The sequence below is a fragment of the Callospermophilus lateralis genome, chromosome 2, assembly GCF_048772815.1.
Source record: "Callospermophilus lateralis isolate mCalLat2 chromosome 2, mCalLat2.hap1, whole genome shotgun sequence".
In the NCBI taxonomy this organism is placed as follows: domain Eukaryota; kingdom Metazoa; phylum Chordata; class Mammalia; order Rodentia; family Sciuridae; genus Callospermophilus; species Callospermophilus lateralis.
This window is the reverse complement of record NC_135306.1, coordinates 11,280,759-11,302,052: the sequence shown is the minus strand read 5'-3', so window position 1 is coordinate 11,302,052 and position 21,294 is coordinate 11,280,759. Positions and strand designations below refer to the sequence as shown.

The 21,294-nt window shown below is 39.5% G+C and overlaps 1 protein-coding gene across 7 annotated transcripts in view; it reads right to left on the bottom strand.

Moving 5' to 3' along the window:
* Strbp (spermatid perinuclear RNA binding protein) overlaps positions 1-20,802 on the bottom strand; it is a 144,150-nt gene extending 123,348 nt beyond the window's left edge. For 5 of the 7 annotated variants that reach the window (XR_013090348.2, XR_013090349.2, XR_013090350.2 and 2 more), the window contains exon 1: positions 20,659-20,802. The gene's annotated coding sequence lies outside the window, so the exon portion shown is untranslated. Of the gene's footprint in view, positions 1-15,588; positions 15,648-20,658 lie in introns of all 7 variants that reach the window. The other 2 variants (XM_076845512.2, XM_076845511.2) reach the window with 2 other exon arrangements.
* Positions 20,803-21,294: the final 492 nt, after the last annotated feature.

Here is a 21,294-nt window from a genome sequence, read left to right as displayed (position 1 = left end):
GAGCAACAGTAGCAGTATCAGAACCTAATGTCTGTATGAACCTAAATATCATACAAAAATACCCAAACAAACCCACATACCACATAATTCTATACACGTAGGCAGCAGTCAGTAAGTAATGGAATAGCATGGCTACTGCAAGGATTTTGGCAGACTAATGTAGAGAAACTCACATTTACTTATTTTGATTTTTAGGTTTGTTTTGTAGTTGTGAGTAGTGGGTTCTCAGTATACTGCACAAATTATTAACTTAAAAGGGATTCTCCATCCAGGAAAATTAAGTAAAACAAGAACACTATAACATAACAAAATGTGACACTATATGTTGCTTAAAACATTAAAGTGATAAGGTCACTTAAATATGTGTAATCTTTTTACAAGTTCAGAAGAACCACAAATTATGGAGCTACAAACCACCAGCTATTCAAAGGAAAATTGTAGCTTATAAAATATTGGCTGACTGCCAGTACAAGTGTATTTTTTTTTCCTCAAATAAGCTTTGTAAACCACAATACTCCTTCAAAAGTGACTATAACCATATTATCCAATCAAACAGTAATGTTATTAGATGGTAAAGGTAAGTCAATTCTTGGCCAAAACAACCTACAAAAGCCTACAAACTGTTCTTCACCAATACAGTAAGACTGAACAGAAGATTTAGAAATTTTTAATTCATTACTATTTTCCCATAATTCCATTAAGTAATTAAGTGCCTTAATTATTTTTTTTAATTGGCTTTGGGGATGCATTAGTAGAGGCCTCAGCTATTTGAGAATGTGCCTTCTGGACCCCCAAAACCACAATAGGTGCTGCATTACACAAGTCACCAGGCTCTCAGCACCTCAACATGCTGCCAGCCCCACATTCCCATTTGGTCTCAATACTATGATGGTGGGTCTGGGAGAGCTGAATCAAAGCCCTGCCTAAGGCCCACTCCCACTTGAGGAAAGGAATGTGTTTTTTTTATTTTTTTTAACTTTTTTTTAATATTTATTTATGTATTTATTTTTAGGTGTAGATGGACACAACACAATGCCTTTATTTTTATGTGGTGTTGAGGATCCAGGGTTCTACCGCTGAGCCACAATCCCAGCCCAGGAATGGTTTCTTTAAGTAACATATTTCTCAATGTGAAGAAATGCCCTGGGCTGAGGGTGGGGCTCAAAACTTGTCCTAGCATGCAGGAGGCCCTGGGGTTTCATTCCCAGCAGAACACCCACCCACCAGCCAAAAAAAAAAAAAAAAAAAAGCCCTTATTTTCTAAGAGAATAAAGGTGATTTAAAAAAAATGGCTTTGGAATCCAAACACCAATCAATACATTTTTTTTTTTTTTAAAGCACAGAAGAGCTACCATTCAACACCTCCCCCAAAAAAAAGCTATCCATAGAAAAACAGCTAAAAAAAGTTCACTACCATCCAAAAATATTTCAACTTACTGCCACAATGGAAAGGTAAAGGATGAAACTCTGGAGACAGAGATATGGGTTCAAAGCCAGCTATACATCTTACTTTTAAGGACCTATTACGAGCAATTAACCATCCCAACCCTCAGTTTTCTCACTTATTAAATGGAAACACCACTGCCCACCTAACAGTGAAACTGTTTTAAGAACCTAAAGACGAAATGCATGTAAAATGCATAGTACAGTCAGTGCCTGAACATAGTAATACAATCTCCATAGAGTCCAGAATAGTTGGATTACTACCTTCAACAAATGAAGAGATCAGAATATCCAAAAATATTGAGAAGTTGAACATCTTATGATACTAGTACACTGAAGAAAACTCTGCGCTGAAAAAGCCGTATTAACAACAATAATAACAGCTGCCGTATGTGCTTTCTGGCGCTAGGCACTTTATAAATTTTTTAAATATTTCTAACAATTCGGTAAGGAAACAAGTAGGCAAAGATGTACACAAGGTACTTCGTGAAGCACTAAAATACTGTGGTTCTACAAAGTCTTAGATGAAAATGCCTAGCCTAGGGACTGGGGTTCTGGCTCAGTGACAGAGCACCTGCCTTGCACATGTGAGGTACTGGATTCGATCCTCAGCACCACATAATAAACAATTTTTAAAAAAAGAAGAAAATGCCTAGCCTAGTTATTCTATATGAATTCTCCAATCTAACCTAAAAAGCACTGCACTTTCCCATAAAACAGCCTCATCTCTCCTTGTATGTCACATTTGTGACAGACAATACAATATTAGTCATCTTTTCATAAGATTATGTATCTTGCCCCTCCAGCTAGACCATAAATTCAAGAGAAGAAATTCTTTCTCAAACTTCATGTCTTTTAACAGTACCTAATACAATGCCTTATCTTTAAAGAACATTCAAATATGTAATAAAAATTCACCACATTTCAAAATTAGGCTGCTCTTTATTTCAAGGAATAAGATGGTTTCTAAGATTAAGGCTTGTATAACAATCTACTCCATAGTAATTTCCAGACTATGTATTTATTAAAGCTGTGTCTGCAAACATGGTTACTCTATTTAGTTTATCAATAGATCCAACTTCATGGTTCTCCAAGTATGGCGTACCTTTTGAGATCTTCAAAACACTTTCAGGCATCTGCTAGCCAAAAATAATTTTCATAACAGTATAAGGTTACTCTCACTCTCTCATAAGTATAGAGTTTTCCAGAGATTATATAATGTATGAAGACGGTTTATAATGAAATGTATCAGATTTGGAAGATTAACATAATTCAGTGAACCAACATTTTCCAAATGGCCAATTTCTTTTTCATATCCTCAACCAGAACATACTACTACAGACTAAATGCAGAAGCAGCCATTAGAACCCAACTGTCTTCTGTTACAGACACTAATGAAATTTGCAGAATTGTAAAGCAACACTACTTTTCTCACTAATTTCTTTTCACCTTGGATATACTTTTAATTAGGAAAACAGCACTTGTTATGAAGCCCTGAATTCAACTCCTAGTATTCCAAAACAAAATCAAAAACAAAAGATTTGAAAAATGCTGGCTCAACTAAATGTAGGTTGATTTTAGTGTTCTGTGTACTAGGCTCCCTGGCCATTTAACTTGGAGCAATAGTCACTAGGCTCTTTTTATTTTTTTATTTATTTTTACAAAGCTGTTTTAGTTGTAGGTGGACACAATACATTTATTTTATTTATTTATTTTTACGTGGTGCTGAGGATCAGACCTAGTACCTCACATGTGCTAGGCAAGTGCTCTACCATTGAGCTACAATCCCAGCCCATTACTAGGCTTTTTCTGCTGTGAGCAGTATTCTCCTCCAATGAACAATAGCTTAAGATTATTCAGAGAAAGGCTTTGGCAAAAAAACATCAACCATTCTCATTGATTCCCATTTCATAAACAATAATCACTTAGCCATATGACCTGCTTTAAGTAATCAAGAAAAACAGTACAGCAGAACAGACAGCATTTATTGAGCTCAGAGCAAATGCCAAGCACTGTGCTATATAGTTACATTACCTCATAATCCTCACAAGCCTGCAAATAACGTAACACAGAACAGAAAAGTGACTCAGATTTACTTGTCAAAGGTCACACAGTTAATAAATGGTGGAATTAGAACCAAATCAGGCTGATGTGACTCCAAAGTCCAGGGCTCTCTCCACTCAACCAGGTTACCTTCATATCACTGGAACGAAAATCAGACTTATAAGTGACTCCATTTCCTTGAGCAAGCCACAACTTCTCTCAGCCAGCTTTCTCATCTACTAAGAGGGTTAGTCTAACTGATCTCCAAAGTCCCTTCCAAGGCTAATAATCTTAGATTCTGATTCATCATAACTTCAACCCTAGTTACACAGAGTAAAAGGTTTTTTGTATGTTTCTCTGAACTGAGAGAATTGATACAAACAATAGGCAAGTAATGAATAGAATTAATATTCTAGAATATAGCTTTTCATGCTTTAATATTAACAATCATCATAAAATATAATATAAGCACTGAGTAGGCACCATGTACTTCTTTCATTCCAAACAACCAAAGCTTCCTTTTCTGACATAACCTCGGGCATTCTGCCAAGTGAAATCTTTAAGTCTGGAAAGCACCTGTTGGCATGCTGCACAGGAATATCTAACTGAAGGACTGCTCTCAGGGAGCAAATGCCTCATCATAAACTTGTATAGGACCATCTATTCTTTAACGTAAATTTACATTTATCAATGGAGACGTATGCCAAGCATTTCTGAGAAAAGGAGAACAAGATGCAGGAAATAGTGAAAATTAACACACAGCACTTCAAAAACTAGACACACACACACACTCCAAGAAGAAATGTACTAATTGCAGGACAGTGTGCAGATGAAGTTTTATTGATTTGTATTACTGTAGCCTAGAATATTGTCTAGGCTACCAAAAATTTAGGCTTTTGCCTAAAACAACAACAATTTGAACACAATTTACTACATGCCACATACTGGGCTGAGCCTTTAGAAATATGACCTTTAATCCTACTGTGCAGAGTTGTAAGGCATGATATTCATTTTAAAAGGTGAAAGAAAGTGACACATCTATTGAGTGTCAGTGAAAAAATTGGAAACAATTCTGAACAACTCCAAAGCCTAGATTCTTTATATTTCTTCTGGTTCCAGAGAGAACAAGAAGTTCTACACCAATCAGAAAAGTGTAATATTTGGGTCAAGTTATAAGGGCATTTTAAATGTTTTGGATAAAATATTTTAAAAACTTAAAGTCCATTTATGGAGATACCTATTTATACATTAGCAAAAGTTATGAAGTCACTATCAAAAATCTATACTTCTTTGGACAGCTAGCAATACACTTAAATACAGGACATTTGTAGATGGTCACTGTTAGATGGTCACTGTTGCTGTGGCTTATATTCTTGTTATACTTACAAAACCTTTTTAAAAAACCTTTTGTCCAAAGTAGCTACCACCCTTTTACCTAAAATCTAGCATCTTACACCAGTGTCTATTCCTAAACGGAAGAAAAGTTATATGATTCAGGCAAAAACGCAAGAGAAAACTAACAAGGTTTATACTACTTGGTGACTTACCAGAAGTTTTTTTAAGAGGAATGGCTGAAAACTGGTATACCAAATGTTCTTTCACTGGGTGCAGTAGCACATGCTTTTGCAATCCCCATGGCTCAGGAGGCTGAGGCAGGAGGACTGTGAGTTTAAGATCAGCCTTAGCAACTTAGTGAGGCCCTAAACAACTCAGTGAGACCCTGTCTCTAAATAAAATACAAAAAGGGGCTAGGAATATAGTTCAGTAGTAGGGTGCTGCTGGGTTCAATCCCCTGTCCTAGCAACTAAAGAAAATGAGGCAGAAGAATCACAAATCTGATACCAGCTTTAACAACTGGGTGAGACTCTGCCTTGAAATAAAAATAAAAAAGGACTAGGTTATAACTCAGTGGTAGAATACCCCTGGAATCAATCCCCAGTAGTATCAAAAACAAAAATAAGGGGCTAGAGTTGAGGCTCAGCAGTAGAACATTCAACTAGCATGTGGGAGGCCCTGGGCTTAATCCTCAGCACCACATTAAAATAAATAAATAAATAAAGGTATCGTGACCAACTACAAATAAAAAAATTAATATTTTAACAAAATAAATAGAGAGAAATCAACTTCCATACTAACATTTAACTACTCAGAAAATTAATTTTAGGAATTTAAAATCAAATTAATGATTCACTAAAAATAAACAGGAAGAAAAAAAAGAATTTCTAAGAACAAATCTCAGAAGCAATGTTGTAATTTTTCTATTTATAATAATGTCCACTAAAAAAGAGTTCCAAAAGCTATTTCTTATTTTGTTTTTCCCCAACTGACACACAGATCACAAATGAACAGAAGTGACTACTAATGACACAAATACTAAAGTGGACTTGCAAACTCAAATCTTCTTCCCTTATATTTGCACTGTCCTAATAAGACTATACTGAGTCATCTTTTGCCTGCTAACTCCTAGATTCAGTGAAAATAACACTCAACTTTTCAAGTCAAAACGACATGAATTTGAATCCTGAAACCACAATTTATCAGCTGGAATTATTGAATAAGCTTTAGTTTTCCATCTGAAATAGAGTAACCATTCTGAAAGGCTAGTATGAAAATTAGAGATTAAAACAAAACACCATATCTGCTATCAGTATTATTAACTGTTATGGCCTTTTAATGTTGCAGTTGTTTCTAAGTATAATACATCCAATACTAAATAACAAAAGGAAGATTCTACTTTTTTTTTTCCGGTGGTTGGGGGGTTTGTTACTGGGGATTCAACCCCACTGAGCCACATCTCCAGTCCTATTTTGTATTTTATTTAGAGACAGGGTCTCACTGAGTTGCTTAGCACCTCACTTTTTCTAAGAATGGCTTTGAACTCGCGATCCTCCTGTCTCAGCCTCCAGAGCCACTGGAATTATAGGTATGAACCACTGGTGAAAGACTCCATTTCTTAATAGCAAATCAGAAATAAGTGCATGAGCACAAACTTACTAGAGCTGAACTTATTTTTCAAGGCAAAGACTCATTCTAATGGTTTAAACTTTTTTCAAACTGCTTAGTGGGCAAGGGATTTTACTTTGAAGTGATGGAATTATTCTGAAACTACATAAGATAGTATATTCAACATTGGGAATATACTAAATATCACTGAAGCATTCCATTTTGAATGGTTAGTTTTTTTAAAAAAAGTATTTTCAGCAGGAATGAGGGAAATATATTTCTAGTGAACATTATTAGGGGTTAGAATGTAAATAGTAAAGGTTTTCTGGTCCACATTCTAAAAGTAGGAAATGTAGACCAGAAAGGTGGAAGGAGCTCAAGACTTCCACCTCTCACACCCAACTATGCTTCTAATTTGTATGATTTTTAGACTAGTACCTTAAGTTCTCTGAAGCAAAACCAGGCTAAAAAGATCTCAAAGGAAAAATATTTAATAGAGAGAGCCAATATCACCCTTTTAAACAAAGAGGGTAAACTGTAAGTTTTAACAAATAAACTCCGATGGTGCCTTTTTTCAACTAATAAACAGTGCAGTAAGTATAAAATAAAAATATCATGCATCATTAACCTATAAATAAAAATTGTACTTCTTTTCCTATAAATAACACTCATGAGTTTAAAAACACCTCTGGTTTCAAGGTTCTAAAAAGTATACAAATCTAAAAGAATCTTATTCTGTTCTTGAATTTGCCTGGAAATAGAAGCTAAATCCTCATATCTTTTGGTATTTTTTTAAGTATAGGTTGTTATAGAAATGTTTTAGCAAATAACACCTTAGCTATTATTAACTAGGTTAGAAGGCCTCTCCTCTTCCAATGTAGTTCTATCTCCTAGGTGGTTTTAAAAAGGGAGTATAGTGTGATTACACAAATTTTTTAAAACTAAAATCAGCAGTGCCTTCATGTTAACACGGTGATCAAAGTTACTAGTTGGGAACTCCCATCCATTGTCTTCAAAGGAGTGACAGACGTTAGACAGCTATAGCCAATGAAGCAGCAATAAAGAAAAGTTCAAAGGACAATATTTAAATTGCATCAAACTGCTGAGAATATATGAGGTGCTTTTAGAACACTTATCTAGTAAAATTAGTGAAACAAGTTAAGCCACTTACAGCTCAAAAGAAAAATTCAGATGACTTCACAGAAGTATTCCACATCAATTAGCTAGATTCTGACCCCACCAATAGATTCAGCAATTGAGTCTTCTCTTTCTAGCAGTTATCTGTATCAAAATGAAGGCACCAAAGCCACAGATGCACATCTTATTTTCCTTTCATACGAATAATCATCACCTTGGGGCTGGGGATGTGGCTCGGGTGGTAGCGCGCTCGCCTGGCATGCGTGCAGCCCGGGTTCGATTCTCAGCACCACGTACAAAGATGTTGTGTCCGCCGATAACTAAAAAATAAATATTAAAAAAATTCTCTCTCTCTCTCTCTCTCTCTCTCTCTCTCTCTCCTCTCTCTCTCTTTAAAAAAAAAAAATCATCACCTGGATGGCACCATCACACCTGCAAACTCAATACTAAAATGAAACATTAATTCCCAATCTTACTTATCTTGGGTTTCCTACTTCTGTTAAGGGCACCCAATCAACTAGATTTGAAATGCTGTAGTTGTCAGACTTGTCACTCAAACTTCACATCCAGTTACAAAGTTTTCATCTGTTCCAAGGCAGCCATTCTATACCCACTTCAATTCCCCTCATTATTTTCCTCAAAACACTATTACAACATTTTAATGGATGGATGCATTTCAGTCTCTCTCCACAGTAAAACTGCCAGATTAAAAGACAATCCTAATAATATCCTTCACTGAAGCCACACAGCTAACAGAACAGAGTGGGTATCTTATCTTGTATGCAAGGCTTTCCATCAGTGACTTCAACATTCCTCTCCAAACTTACACTCTACTAAGTCATATTCCCTTATCTTTAACGAAATGAACCAGTTATTTCTCATACAAATTTTTAACAGTCCTATTTTGCAAATTCCCTCCAAATGGAATTCTCTTTTCCATTTTTTCATAATCAAATCCTACTTATTTTCCAGAGATTCTACACAAATACCAGATACCATATACCACATTCCTCTGAGGGCTCTCCTTTATTCCTCTCAGCTAGAAATAATTTCTTGCTCTTCTGCATTACTGAGCCAGGGCTGAGATGTGGCTCAGTGGTAGAATTCCTACCTAGTCTGGGCAAGGCCCTTGGTCCAATCCCTAGCACCACAGAAAGGGGTAGGAGAGGGGTTGTAGTGTCATCTGAATTCCTAGTCCATTTCATCTCTTGGGTACTCATCTTTAATTTTTTGAAGCACATGCTATCATCTCCCCTAAGAGAATATAGGCTCTGAAAGGCAAAGGTCTATGTATACTTTATCCCCCAATATAACCAGCACAGGACTTAATAAGGGCTCACAAGTTAGGATAAATTAATAAGGGTACTCCTGAAGAAAAAAAAACAGAAATACATCAAAAATACTTTAAAGATGCATAGTACTCCAAAAAAAAACTGAAATTCCAACTACAGCACTACAACCATGGCATCCTTTACCAAGTAACAGATTGCAATAAAACTATTAATGTCAGGCACTGTTTTACCAATGCTTAGAAACTGCAGAAAACAAACTCCTCATGGAGCTTAAACTCAAGTGAAGGGGAAAAGGTAACAAAATAAGAAAAATCTATTATAAATCAAATGGTTTAAGTGATATGGACAAAAAAGGGACTATCAAGAGCCAGAAATAGAGGAACTGCCATTTTAACAGAGTGGTAAGAGAAGGTATCACTGAGAACGATATATATGCTGGAGCTAAGCAATTATCTGAGAAAGGTATTCCCGGTAGGTTAAACACCAAATGCAAAGGACCTGAGACAGGAATAGGCCTAGCATGTTAAAGGAACAGCAAGAAGGCCATGAATGAACAAAAAGTATAAGAGAAGATGGGAGTCAGAGAGCAAAGAAGGGATCAGATCACAAGAGGATCTGATAGTACTTGGCCTTTTACTCTGAGCAAGATGGGGAAATCACCAGATAGTCTTGATCAGAATTGACAAAATCCAAGGTTTGTTGTTGTTGTTGAGGTTGTTGTTGTTGTTTGGTACCAAGGATTGAACTCAGGGGCACTTTACCACTAAGTTACATCCCAGTCCAAAAAATTCATTCTTGCTACTATGAGAATAGTCTATAAGGGGGAAAGAGCCAAAAGTCGCTACTGCAGTAATTCAGACAAGCTGATATAAGCTTAGATCGGTGAAATCATGAAAAATGGCCAGAGTCTGGATATATATTGAAGACACAGCTGGCAAGGTTTTTCTGGTGGATTAAATGTGGCATGTAATAGAAAGTAAATAAAGGATGATTCCAAGTTTTGACCTGAGCAACTATAAGATAAAGTTGCTACTTAACTGTGATTTGGAGACTCTTAAAAGGGGCAATAAAAAGACATAATAGGGTAAAGATTAGGAGTTTAGTGTGTACAAAAGGCCAACCATGTAACACATCTGTAATGCCAGCAATTTGGGAGGCTGAGTCAGGAGAATTTCAAGTTTGAGTCCAGTCTCAGCAACTTAGTGAGACCCTGCCTCAAATTTTAAAAAGCAAAAAAGACTGAGGATGCTGGGGATGTAGCTCATGGTAAAGCATCTCTGGGTTCAATGCCCAGTACAAAAAAAAAAAGAGAGAGAGAGATACATAACTCAACTGAAGTGATAACAATATAAACAGACAAAATAAGTTTGCATACACTGAGGCAATGAGAAGAGTGTCATATCTGTCACCTGAATAATTATTCAATGCCTTTAATGATAAGATGCAACCCTGATTTCAATTTGTGAAAAATGCTATCTTAAAAACAAATGACTGAGGCCTAGCAGCTGGGGAGGTGGAGGCAGGAGGTCCAGAGTTCAAAGCCAGCCTCAGCTAAGCAATTCAGTGAGACCCTGTCTCTAATAAAATACAAATCAGGGCTGGGGATGTGGCTCAGAGGTCGAGTGCCCCTGAGTTTAATACCTGCTACTCAAAAAAAAAAAAAAAAAAAAAAAGACTGGTTTGGGACAAATTCAATGTGAATACCAACAAAATATATACGAGGGAGATGTAATTTCTTGCAGGATGGGGGGAAAATGTCAGAGTCATCAACACATACATGGTATTTTTTTGATTGGAAGAGAGCACCAACAGAATGAGAATAAAGAGAAGAGACCCCTAGGGTGGTTCAATATTAAGAGGCAGGAGTGGGGCTGGGGATGTGGCTCAAGCGGTAGCACGCTCGCCTGGCATGCCTGCGGCCCGGGTTCGATCCTCAGCACCACATACAAACAAAGATGTTGTGCCCGCCGAAAACTAAAAAAAATAAAGTATTTAAAAAAAAAAAAAAAAGAGGCAGGAGTGTCAGGCACAGTGACACATACCTATATTCTCAGCTTCTCAGGAGGCTAACACAGGAAGATCAGAAGTGGAGGCCAGCCTTGGCATCTTAGCGACCCTGTATCAAAATCTTAAAACTAAATAAATGCAGGGGCTGAGGATGTGGCTCAAGTGGTAGCGCGCTCGCCTGGCATGCGTGTGGCCCGGGTTCGATCCTCAACACCACATACAAACAAAGATGTTGTGTCCGCTGAAAACTTTAAAAAATAAATAAATACTTAAAAAAAAAAAAAACTAAATAAATGCAAAGATCTGGGGCTATAGCTCTATTCTAAGGTACCCATGGGTTCAAAGGGGGCAGAGATAAAGAATGAAGAAGAACCAACAAAGCAGACTAAGAAAAGGTACACAAAAACAAGCAGTGTGGCATCCTAGATGCCAGATAGATAGATAGACAGATAGAATCTAGATAGATATTGTGTCCATTTACAACTAAAAAAAATTTTTAAAAATACACATATAGAAGTAAAATACAGTGTGTGCTGAAATGGAATGAGTGTTATATAGAAAAATAATGATGTTTCAGGAAAGAGAATAAACACTTTAATTTTTATTCTCTAAATTTATTGAAATTTAGAGAATTTCACTGGAAGACTCAAATAGCCCAATGAAGGTAAAATTTAAATAGGCTAAGTGGATAATAATTCCAGAATACTATTACCTTTGCAACACTAAAGAAGGGTAATTCACATACCATAGGAGGTTCTGAAGAGAGCCTGGGCTACTTACTGAGAACATTTGTGTCAAGCAGTTTGCATATTATTTCATTTAAGCTCAAAATAACTTGATAAGGCATTGTATCTACATGTTACAGATAAGAAACCAGAAGCTCAGAGGGCACAGGTAATATGCTTCATGCACAAAGCACAGTGGTAGAGCTATGTTTCAAATCCAGGTCTTTCTGTGTACAGGATAAAAAATTATTGTTAATTGGGTGGGAAGTTAAGAGTTTTTCTGGTTCTTACTGGTTAGAAATATGTGCAAAAGTATTAATGGATGGAAGTGTGTATGCTCATCGCAAACACTAAAAAAAACAAAGTAAATGTAATCAGAAAATGTAGGGGCTGGGGATGTGGCTCAAGTGGTAGCGCGCTCGCCTGACATGCGTGCGGCCTGGGTTCGATCCTCAGCACCACATACAAACAAATATGTTGTGTCCGCCAAAAACTAAAAAATAAATATTAAAAAAAAAATGTAATAATGAGTGAAGGACCATGAAATTAGGGCAGCAAAATGCTGTTAACTGTTGAAGCTGGTTGATGATATGTGGAAATGCATAGTACTCTGGGGTATGGTGACACAGCCTGTAAGCCCAGAAGCTCAGGAGGATCATGAGTTCAAACCCAGCCTCAGCAAAAGCAAAGTGCTAAGCAACTCAATGAGACCTTGTTTCTAAATCAAATACAAAATAGGAATGGGGACACACTCCCTGGTTGAGTGCCCCTGAGTTCAATCTCTGGTACCCACCCGCAAAAAAATGCAGGATACTATTCCCTTTTATGTACATTCCAGGACATTCTGAGTCAAATTTCTACATCCCTTCAAAAACTGCCCTCAATTCTGCTCAATCCTCCCTTTGAAAGCAATGTTATATGCTTTGCAATTTACAATTTTTTTCTTTAATCCTCAATTTACACATTAGAGGTTTTATTCCAATTTTGGACATGAGAAAAGAGAGACAACTAAAAAACGCCAGGATCTGACCTCAAAGCCACATTTTCTAGTGTCAAAACCATTCTTCTTCTAACACACCAATCAAAGTCACACACCAGGTGCTCAGGGCAAACTTATAAGGACAGTTCACCCAGTGTCAGCCTTTTTCTTAGGTTCATTACTATTTCCATAATCCTGGGATCCTGAGCTTTGTAACAGGGCTAAGGATTATCCCACACAGTCTTTGAATACATTCACTGAAAGAAGCAAACTTGCTCAACCAATCAACCTTCCTCAATAAAGCAAGATCTAACAGGAATTTTTTATACACAACTTCTGAAAGTGTAATCTGAAAGCCTGTCTCTCTTTGCTCTAGAGTCAATTCCTTGTGCCTCCATTTCTCCAAATGTAATTATCTGCTATTCTTCTATATTATGTAGCTATTATAGACACCAAAGTCCAGGTTTATGAACTGAGTTCTACAAATAAAGGACATCACTAAACATAAAACTCACCAATTTCAAAAGTTAATTTTGTATAATTCCACAATATTTACCCAAAGCTGGCAGATTAGAAAACATCACAATACTCTAAAATATCATCTTTTTAAAAAACCTCATTAGTAATATGTTTAATATCTGTTCTTCCATGCTAACCATAACATTGTAAGTTTATTCATAGCCTACTTCAAAAACAACTGAAAATATGCACACCACGGGCATGTTTCAGATGTTTATTCTCTCTGGCTGCTAATCTACATCAAAACTCTAATACCTTTTCCTCCTGTTCTTTAGCTTTGCCAACCAAAATTCAGTTATCTATCCAGAGTTATTTAATTCAACAACTACCCACTCCCAGGTTAAAATGTAGGCAAGCTAAGCTGTACAGAAGCCTAACATTAGATGCGATGTTAGATAAGTTACAATTTTCTCAAATTTGTAAAATCTTAAGAATGAAATGCTTCCGTTTTAACTTTGAAAATTAACCACTTCTTTATTAGGTCACTACAAAGGTATTTTCACACCCGCCTCTACCCACCCACACCACCACCCTTCCCCCAGGACTAGGATTTGAACCCAAGGATGTTCTACCACTGAGCCATATCCCCAGCCTGTTTTTCTTTTATTTGCAATCCCCTGCCTCAGCCTCCTAAGGAGCTGGTATATGTCACTACACCTGGAACATAGTTATCCACTGCGCCAATGGCCCGAGCTTCTGGCACCTAGTTATCTTAAAACATACCGATTTTCAGTTAGGCTTGACTAAACCAAAGACTTCATTTTCATTTTAATAACCAATCTATCAGCCAGGCACAGTGGTGCATGCCTATAATCCCAGTGGCTCAGAAGACTGAGGGAGGTGGATCATGAATTCAAGGCCAGCTTCAGCAAAAGCAAGGCACTAAGCAACTCAGTGAGACCCTGTCTCTAAGTAAAATATGAAACAGGGCTGGGGATGTTGCTCAGTAGTTGAATGTCCGAGTTCAATTTCCAATTTTTTTTTTAAACACACACACAAAAAAATCTATCTAGGGTTGGGCGTGTGGCTCAGTAGTAGAGAACGCTTGACTGGCCATATGTGAGGCACTGGGTTCGATTCTCAGCATCACATATAAATAAATAAATAAAGGTCCATTGACCAAAAAAAAAAAAGAACCAATCTATCTAGAGAAGGATCTCTTCTTTACTCAATAAAATACTACTGAGCATTAAGAAATCTTAAGCTTGGCACAAACATGTTTCTGAGTCTAAATGCCAATGCATGCTTTGAGTTAAACTGGCAAAATAAGCTTAGTAAAAAGAGGCATACTTAAAAAAAAAAAAAAAAAATCTAGAGACACCTTTATTACTAGAATATTACTAGTTGCTGTATGTGTCAACAGAACTAACTTGGTAATATTAAATTCATAAACAAAATGCTGATCTGCCCAATAGAACATTGTGAAAAATCTTAGCACCTGGAAAACTGCAGAGAACAGGAAATTCTGCAGGTACAGTAACAAACTACATCTTATCCATGACCTAGAAATGCCTGAGAATTTATTACACAACCTGCTGCAGAATTCTCACTTTTCAAATGGAAATGAACCATGAAGTCACACAATGCAATGCTCTGTTTTTATTATTGATATAATCAACTGTAACCTTTCAAGTTGTGCTAAAGTTAACTAAAGAAAGCAGATGTTTTACATAGTGTTGGTTATGTCAGAAGTTAGAGAATTTGAATATCAAATAATTAGATTTTAGAACAGCTTCATTCACTCAGCCACACATAAGTATGAAGAATCTTTCATGAGGTAGGCACTATACTTCTCAAATATGGCACACTTAAATGACTCTTAGGAAAAGAAATAATTCAAATTAGGCAGAAACTGACAAATCAGGTCATTTGGACACCTTACTATTCCATGCAAAAACCAAAAGCTAGATTAAAGATTAACAGACTTTTCAGGCTCAAATAATTTATCTATATCACCATTAATCTAGCCTCATTATTTTACTGGCTTTTTATACACACACACACACACACACACACACACACCCCTTTATTTTGTTGTGTGTGGGGTTTTTTTTAATTTGTTTTGTTGTTGCTGTTGTTTATGATGCTGAGGATCAAACCTAGTGCCTCACACATGTGAGGCAAGCACTATACCACTGAGCCACAACCCCAGCCCTTAATTGGATTTTTATTTGTTTTTTTGTTTGGTTGGGTTTGTTTTTGTTTTTTGGTACTAGGAATTGGACCCAGGGGTGCTTTACCATTGAGCTATATCCCCAGCTCTTTTTATTTTGAGACAGGGTCTTGCTAAATTGCTTAGGGCCTCTCTAAATCGCTGAAGCTAGCCTCAAACTTGAGATCTCCCTACATCAGTCTCCTGAGTCAGTGGGATTACAGGTGCATGCCACCACACCCAGTCCTACTTTCTTTGTTATAACTGTCATAAAAATTTAACTTACGTATCTCAAGAAACAGTTTTCTAAAATTAGAGTGAAGTATGAAGATACCTGTGGTTACCTACCACAGTTTTTCCACAGCTAAAGAAATTTTGGAAAACAACCAATCTTTTGATAAAAGGACCTGTGCAAAACAAAAGAAAACAGAAGAGCAATAAGATGGGTAATTAGGGCCAAACATGTTACATAAGACAGTAAACTAAAGCATATTAGGTCATAATTCTTGATTAATTTTTTTAGTTAAAGATCACACGTTATATGATTTTTATACCAAAGAGATACTTGATTCAGTATTATAAAAATAATTTTCTTATCTATTCTGAAAGTTGCAATTTTTAAAATGTATAAAAATAAACTTATTAAAAGAAAAAAAGACAGTAAACTATTATATTAGATCAGCTATCACAATGAAACTACTAGTCAGAGCTGGTGTCACCAAGCTCAAGGCAAATTAATGTCTAATAAAACAACTTACTATTTACATTTTTGCAACGTCAGTCATGACTAGCATCTGATGGCTCCTTATAACTAGTAAACCAAACATAATATTGAAAACCCCATCCTGTGACTCAGTGGTAGAGTACTTGCCTACCATGTGTGAGGCACTGGGTTAGATTCTCAGCACCACATAAAAATAAATAAAGGATGGGGGCTGGGGTTGTGGCTCAGCGGTAGAGCGCTTGCCTAGCATATGCAAGGTGCTGGGTTCAACCTCAGCACACATAAATAAATAGATAGATAAAATAAAGGTATAAATAAATAAAGGCCCACCAAAAACTAATAAAATATTTTTTAAAAAAAGAAAGAAAGAAAAGAAAAACCTATTAAAAAAAATCATTCCTCATCAAACACAGTATACCCTGTTGATGAACTTGGAGATATCCAATGATGGGGAATGACTTGATAACTAAAATTTTAAAAAAGGAAAAAGTATTCAATAAATCAGAAAAAGGGAGCTTAATGTCTCTGATAGAAGCAACAGCTCTATTTTTCTGTTCATGCCACTGAGAATCAATTCTCTGCAAAATATATATGAACTATATATTTATTATTCCTAATTTAAGAATTGAATTCACTGTCTCTGCAAATCATGTCTAGAAATGTTCGTGAGCTTACAACTAGAACTCAGAATGTCTCCCACAAACTTCTGCTGGGGCTGAAGAATTCAAATCAACACCAACACCCAGCTGCAGTTATTCCTGCAGTTATTAAGCCAGGTAAGGTAAGTACTTTTTTTTTTTTTTTTTTTTTTTACTGTTGAAAGGTAAGTACTTGATAAACCATGAACAAACTTCAATTTGCAGACATCTCTGATGTTCAAAGTCTCATTTCTAACAAAGTTTCTCACAACAAATCACTCCACCTAATGGTAAATTTTGAAGCACTAATTAATATCTGACCTGTCTAAAGGCTGCAGAACTGGGATAAAGAGGTAAAGAAATGGACATCTATCCCTATATTAACATAATTCTAGTCTTCCGAAAAGACATAAACTTGTTTTATATAAACCATCTCACTACCTTGGGAGGTAGATAAAGACTCAGGTTTCTGGAGAGAGAAATAAGAACAAAGGGATTAAGTGTCTTGTCCAGCAAGTTACAGTAAAAATAAAACTAGAACCCAGTTATTTATCCTACAAAATCTAAATAACCTGCCTTCCTTAGTTCATAAACTCAGTATAATATTTTAAAGTGCCTGAAAATTACCTCAAGCTAACAATACATATAATCAGAACTCTAAACCAAAATTGAGTATTTTGAACAAGAAAGTACTGCTTAACCCAAATCAATAAGATGAACAAAATGGACTTAAAATACACAAGAAAAAAACAATGTCCATATTAGAGAGAATTCCCAAGTCTCTATCTTATATCCTACTGTTCAAATTCTCTGCCAACAAGCAAAGGGACCAGATATGCTACCTATAATTATATTCTAAACATATATCAAATCTCAAATACTCCAAGAGTTCCAATCAACAGTATACTACACTCAAAAATCTTTTCCTCCAAAAATGATAGAGCAATGCATTATTTTGCTGCTTACACAGCACATTTCATGACAAAATTCAGATTTTTAAAAATTATTACCTTCACAGATTACTTAAAATTTTGCTCAATCCTTGTTAAACATAACAAGATTCCTATTTCCACTCAAATATTCTTTGAACATACAAAGGCTGCATTAAGATACTTCCTAAATTGACAAAAAAAAGAAAACTAATCAACCTGGAAAACTCCCAAATTTCCAACGCAGACAATTTGTATGAAGTCAGAGTAGCTACCATAATACTATGCTGTATGAAGCCCACAGAGTAACAACTGAGGTTACTTCTGCAACATGATGAAATTTACTTTTTAGCAAAATCTGACTAGACTTAATTTTCAACTGTCAAAAGAGAAGTTGTTTTCCAAGATTTTAGGAACCCTGCTTACTGAAGCAATCTCAGAGCACTTTGCTTAATCCTTTCAAATCCCAAAGAATTTAACACAAGCCACAGAACACTGAAATGTCTATGCTCAAACTCCTAAAGGTTACTTTCCATGTGTCTGGCAAGCTGACAGCCATATGTACATCCAGCCTGAGGTGTCTTTTCTCAACAAAGCTAAAACCATGCTCTGCAACACAAATCTAAATACCAGGGAATCCAGAAACCTCCAACAAAATTTTACTTTGGGAGAAAAGGACAACGATCCAGTAGCATTTATTCATCCTTTGAAAGAGTCAAAAGGCTCCATTTCTGCCACTTCAGGAGATAAGTGTATATTCCTTCAGTCAGCCTGTAGTATGAGACTCAGATATTACATCACCCGATGCCTAAATACTGCCCCATTACCCAGAAAGCACCAGGATTATCTGATAAACTGCACCAAGGTATCCCTTCCTCCCTTTCTTATACACAGCCCTTGAATGTTATTGCCCCTAGACTCTCTCTTGCAGCTTCACAAAGACATATGCCCTGCATCTGCTGCAATCCCATTTCCATTCACTTTTGGTGCACTCCTCATGACCCTCTATGGCTCTTCTATCTGTCCACCCATCAGATAATTATGCTAGGAGGATACATACCACACACCTCCTCCAAACTTCAATGGGGCATTCAACTCTCTCTAACCCATTCCCCTTCTGCTGATCATTAAAAAAAAAAAAAAAAAAAAAAAAATCAGTTTTCACGATCTCCCCAATTGTAGTAGCATAAACTCTGAAATATATATGTAGTTTGATGCCCTCCGTTTTCTATTTACAACATTCTAGGATCCATATTCCCTGCCCCCTCATTCTCAATTTCCAGTTTCTCTGAGTTTAGATGTAATGTTGGTTGTTTCCTGCCCCCAACTTCTGCACTCAGCCTTTCCTTATATTTTTAGTGACTTAAAAATTTTGGACCTTTCAAACTCTCAGGACTCATCCAGTCTCTCCCCACACTTCTATACCTTGGACTTCTGTACTCTTAAAAGCAACCTATTTTCCTAACTCTCTCCACCTAAATAGTTATTTTCTGTCCTAAACCCGGACATCCTACTTCGCCCACCACCACCCCAATCCCATATACCTTGTCTAATCACAGACATGCCCACACACATAACTACCTCACCCCTTCCCCTTTTTCTCTACTCCAAAACATCCTGTCTTCTCCACTTCCTCCCCACTGTTCCCTGCCTACTCCCTTCTCCATTATGGTGCCCCAAACCAAACCCTCCCTCCACCTATGATATTCCAGACCTGTACACCTTCCCTTCAACCTATTCCACCACCATCCCTACTGATTTCCTTCACACACACACACACACACACACACACACACTTCTTTCCATACTTCGTGCCCCAGAAATATTCCCATCTGTCCCATCTCGCCTGCCACTCCAAGAACATTTCCCTCCTCCTTTCTGCCCACCACCTCACACCCTCTCCATCCTGCCCCACACACCTGTTCCTCCAGTGTCCCCACAACCTCCAAATTTCCCCTCCTACTGCTCCCCATTTTCATCCATTCTTCCCAAATGAACACCCTCCATCTCACTTCTGCTCCTTGTTAATTGCACCACATACACCCCACCCAGACAACTTCTCTCCATTCAAATCACCCTACCTCATTGTCCCTATTCACTCCCCAAACCCTGAAACTCATCCCTGCTCAATTACCCTCCCCCTTTCACCTCATACTCCTTTCCCCTGAGGATCAAACACCTGCCCATCTCCCCTCGAATGTCAACCCCCTCTCCTCTTTCCTCCCTACACACCTCCTGCCCAGCCACTCCTCTCGGGTTTCCTGGGGCCCCTGGGCCTACTCTCGCACACACCTCCTGCCTGAACACCTCGTTTCTTTCCGCACCACTCGAGACCCCCAGACGCCCTCCGGCCCTCCCTGGCTCCTCGCGCTCGGCCTGCCAGCCGCACTTCCCTCTACCGGGACCCCCTCTTCCACCATTCCCCTTCACCCTCGGGTGGCCTTCCCGGTATCTGCCCCTCACACGCAACGTTAACCTGGCATCGGCTCCTTCCATTTCTGCCTCGAGTCCCCTGTCTCCTCCTTCCACTTCCACCCCGTTCGCCCCTCGCCCTCCCCAAAACCCCTCACAACCTCCTGAACCTCTACACGCTGTCCCCACCCGCCAGATGCCCTCCATACCTCTCGCACTCGCCCTTGCCCCAAGGGCCCCCCAAACCTGCCCGAAGGCCCTCCACCCTCCACTGGGCTGGATCCCTGTACCCGCCACTCTCCTCCAATCTACCCACACCCTCAGCCCGGCCCCCAAGCCTCTCCCCCAGCTCCTGCCCCCAATGTCCTCCAACACCTGCCCGGAGCCCTCCAGCCGACCCAGAGCTCCCGGCGCCCGTCCCCCACGCTGCCCACGCCCTCCGGGTGCTCAGGGCCGGGACCCCATCCCCCGAAGGTGAGGAAGGCTGCCCGCTGCCGTTCCCCGAAGCGACAGGGGCAACGCGGCGGCGGCCACAATGCCGGAGCCACGGGGCCGGGATTGCGCCCTGCTCTCCGCCTCGGCCGCCGCCGCTGCTAAGGACGCACAACAAACAATGCGGGGCCCGGCCGGCACCGCCAACCGCCTCAACCGCCGCCTCAACCGCCGCCCGCCCGGGACGGCCCGCCAAGCAGGCGCCTGCCCCGCCGCAGCCTACCCGCGCCGCCGCGCTCTGCCCGCGCCCGGTCCCCGCTCCCTCTCCGCCGCCGCCGCCACCTCGTCCGCCCGCGTCTCCGGCTCCTCAGCCCAGCGGCGGCGGCTGCGGCGGCTGCTGCCCTGGTGGCGCTCGCGGCTCCGGTCTCCGCTTCGGCGGCGGCGGCGGCGAGCACGTGACGCCGCCAAGCGCACCCATTGGCCGGGCCGGGGGGCGGGCCCGCGGCTGCTGGGGAACGGAAAGCCCGCCCCTCGCTCGCCGCGCGCTCCCTCCACGCGCGCTCTGCCGCACCTGAGAGCGCCGGCCAGCGCCCGCCGTCGCCGGGCCGCGCCGCCGCCTGCGCCAACTGCGCACCTGGGAGCGCGCAGGGAGCACGCGCTGGCGGCGGCCGCATGCACCTGTGAACCGGTGCTTACGTAAACTGCGTCCCCGCCTTCCTCCCTGCGCCAGGCCCCTACCCGCTGCAGCACCTGAGTCCTGCTGCGCTGGCGGCGTAACAGCTGGGGAGTGAAGACCGGCTGCGGTGAGAGGCGAGTGAAATGTACGGAAACTTCGTAACTTCCGAACCTGGGAACAGCTCCCGCTGGAGGCGGTGAGCCAGCCTCCCTAGGCCGGGTGCCCCAGTGCGGGACGCTCCCC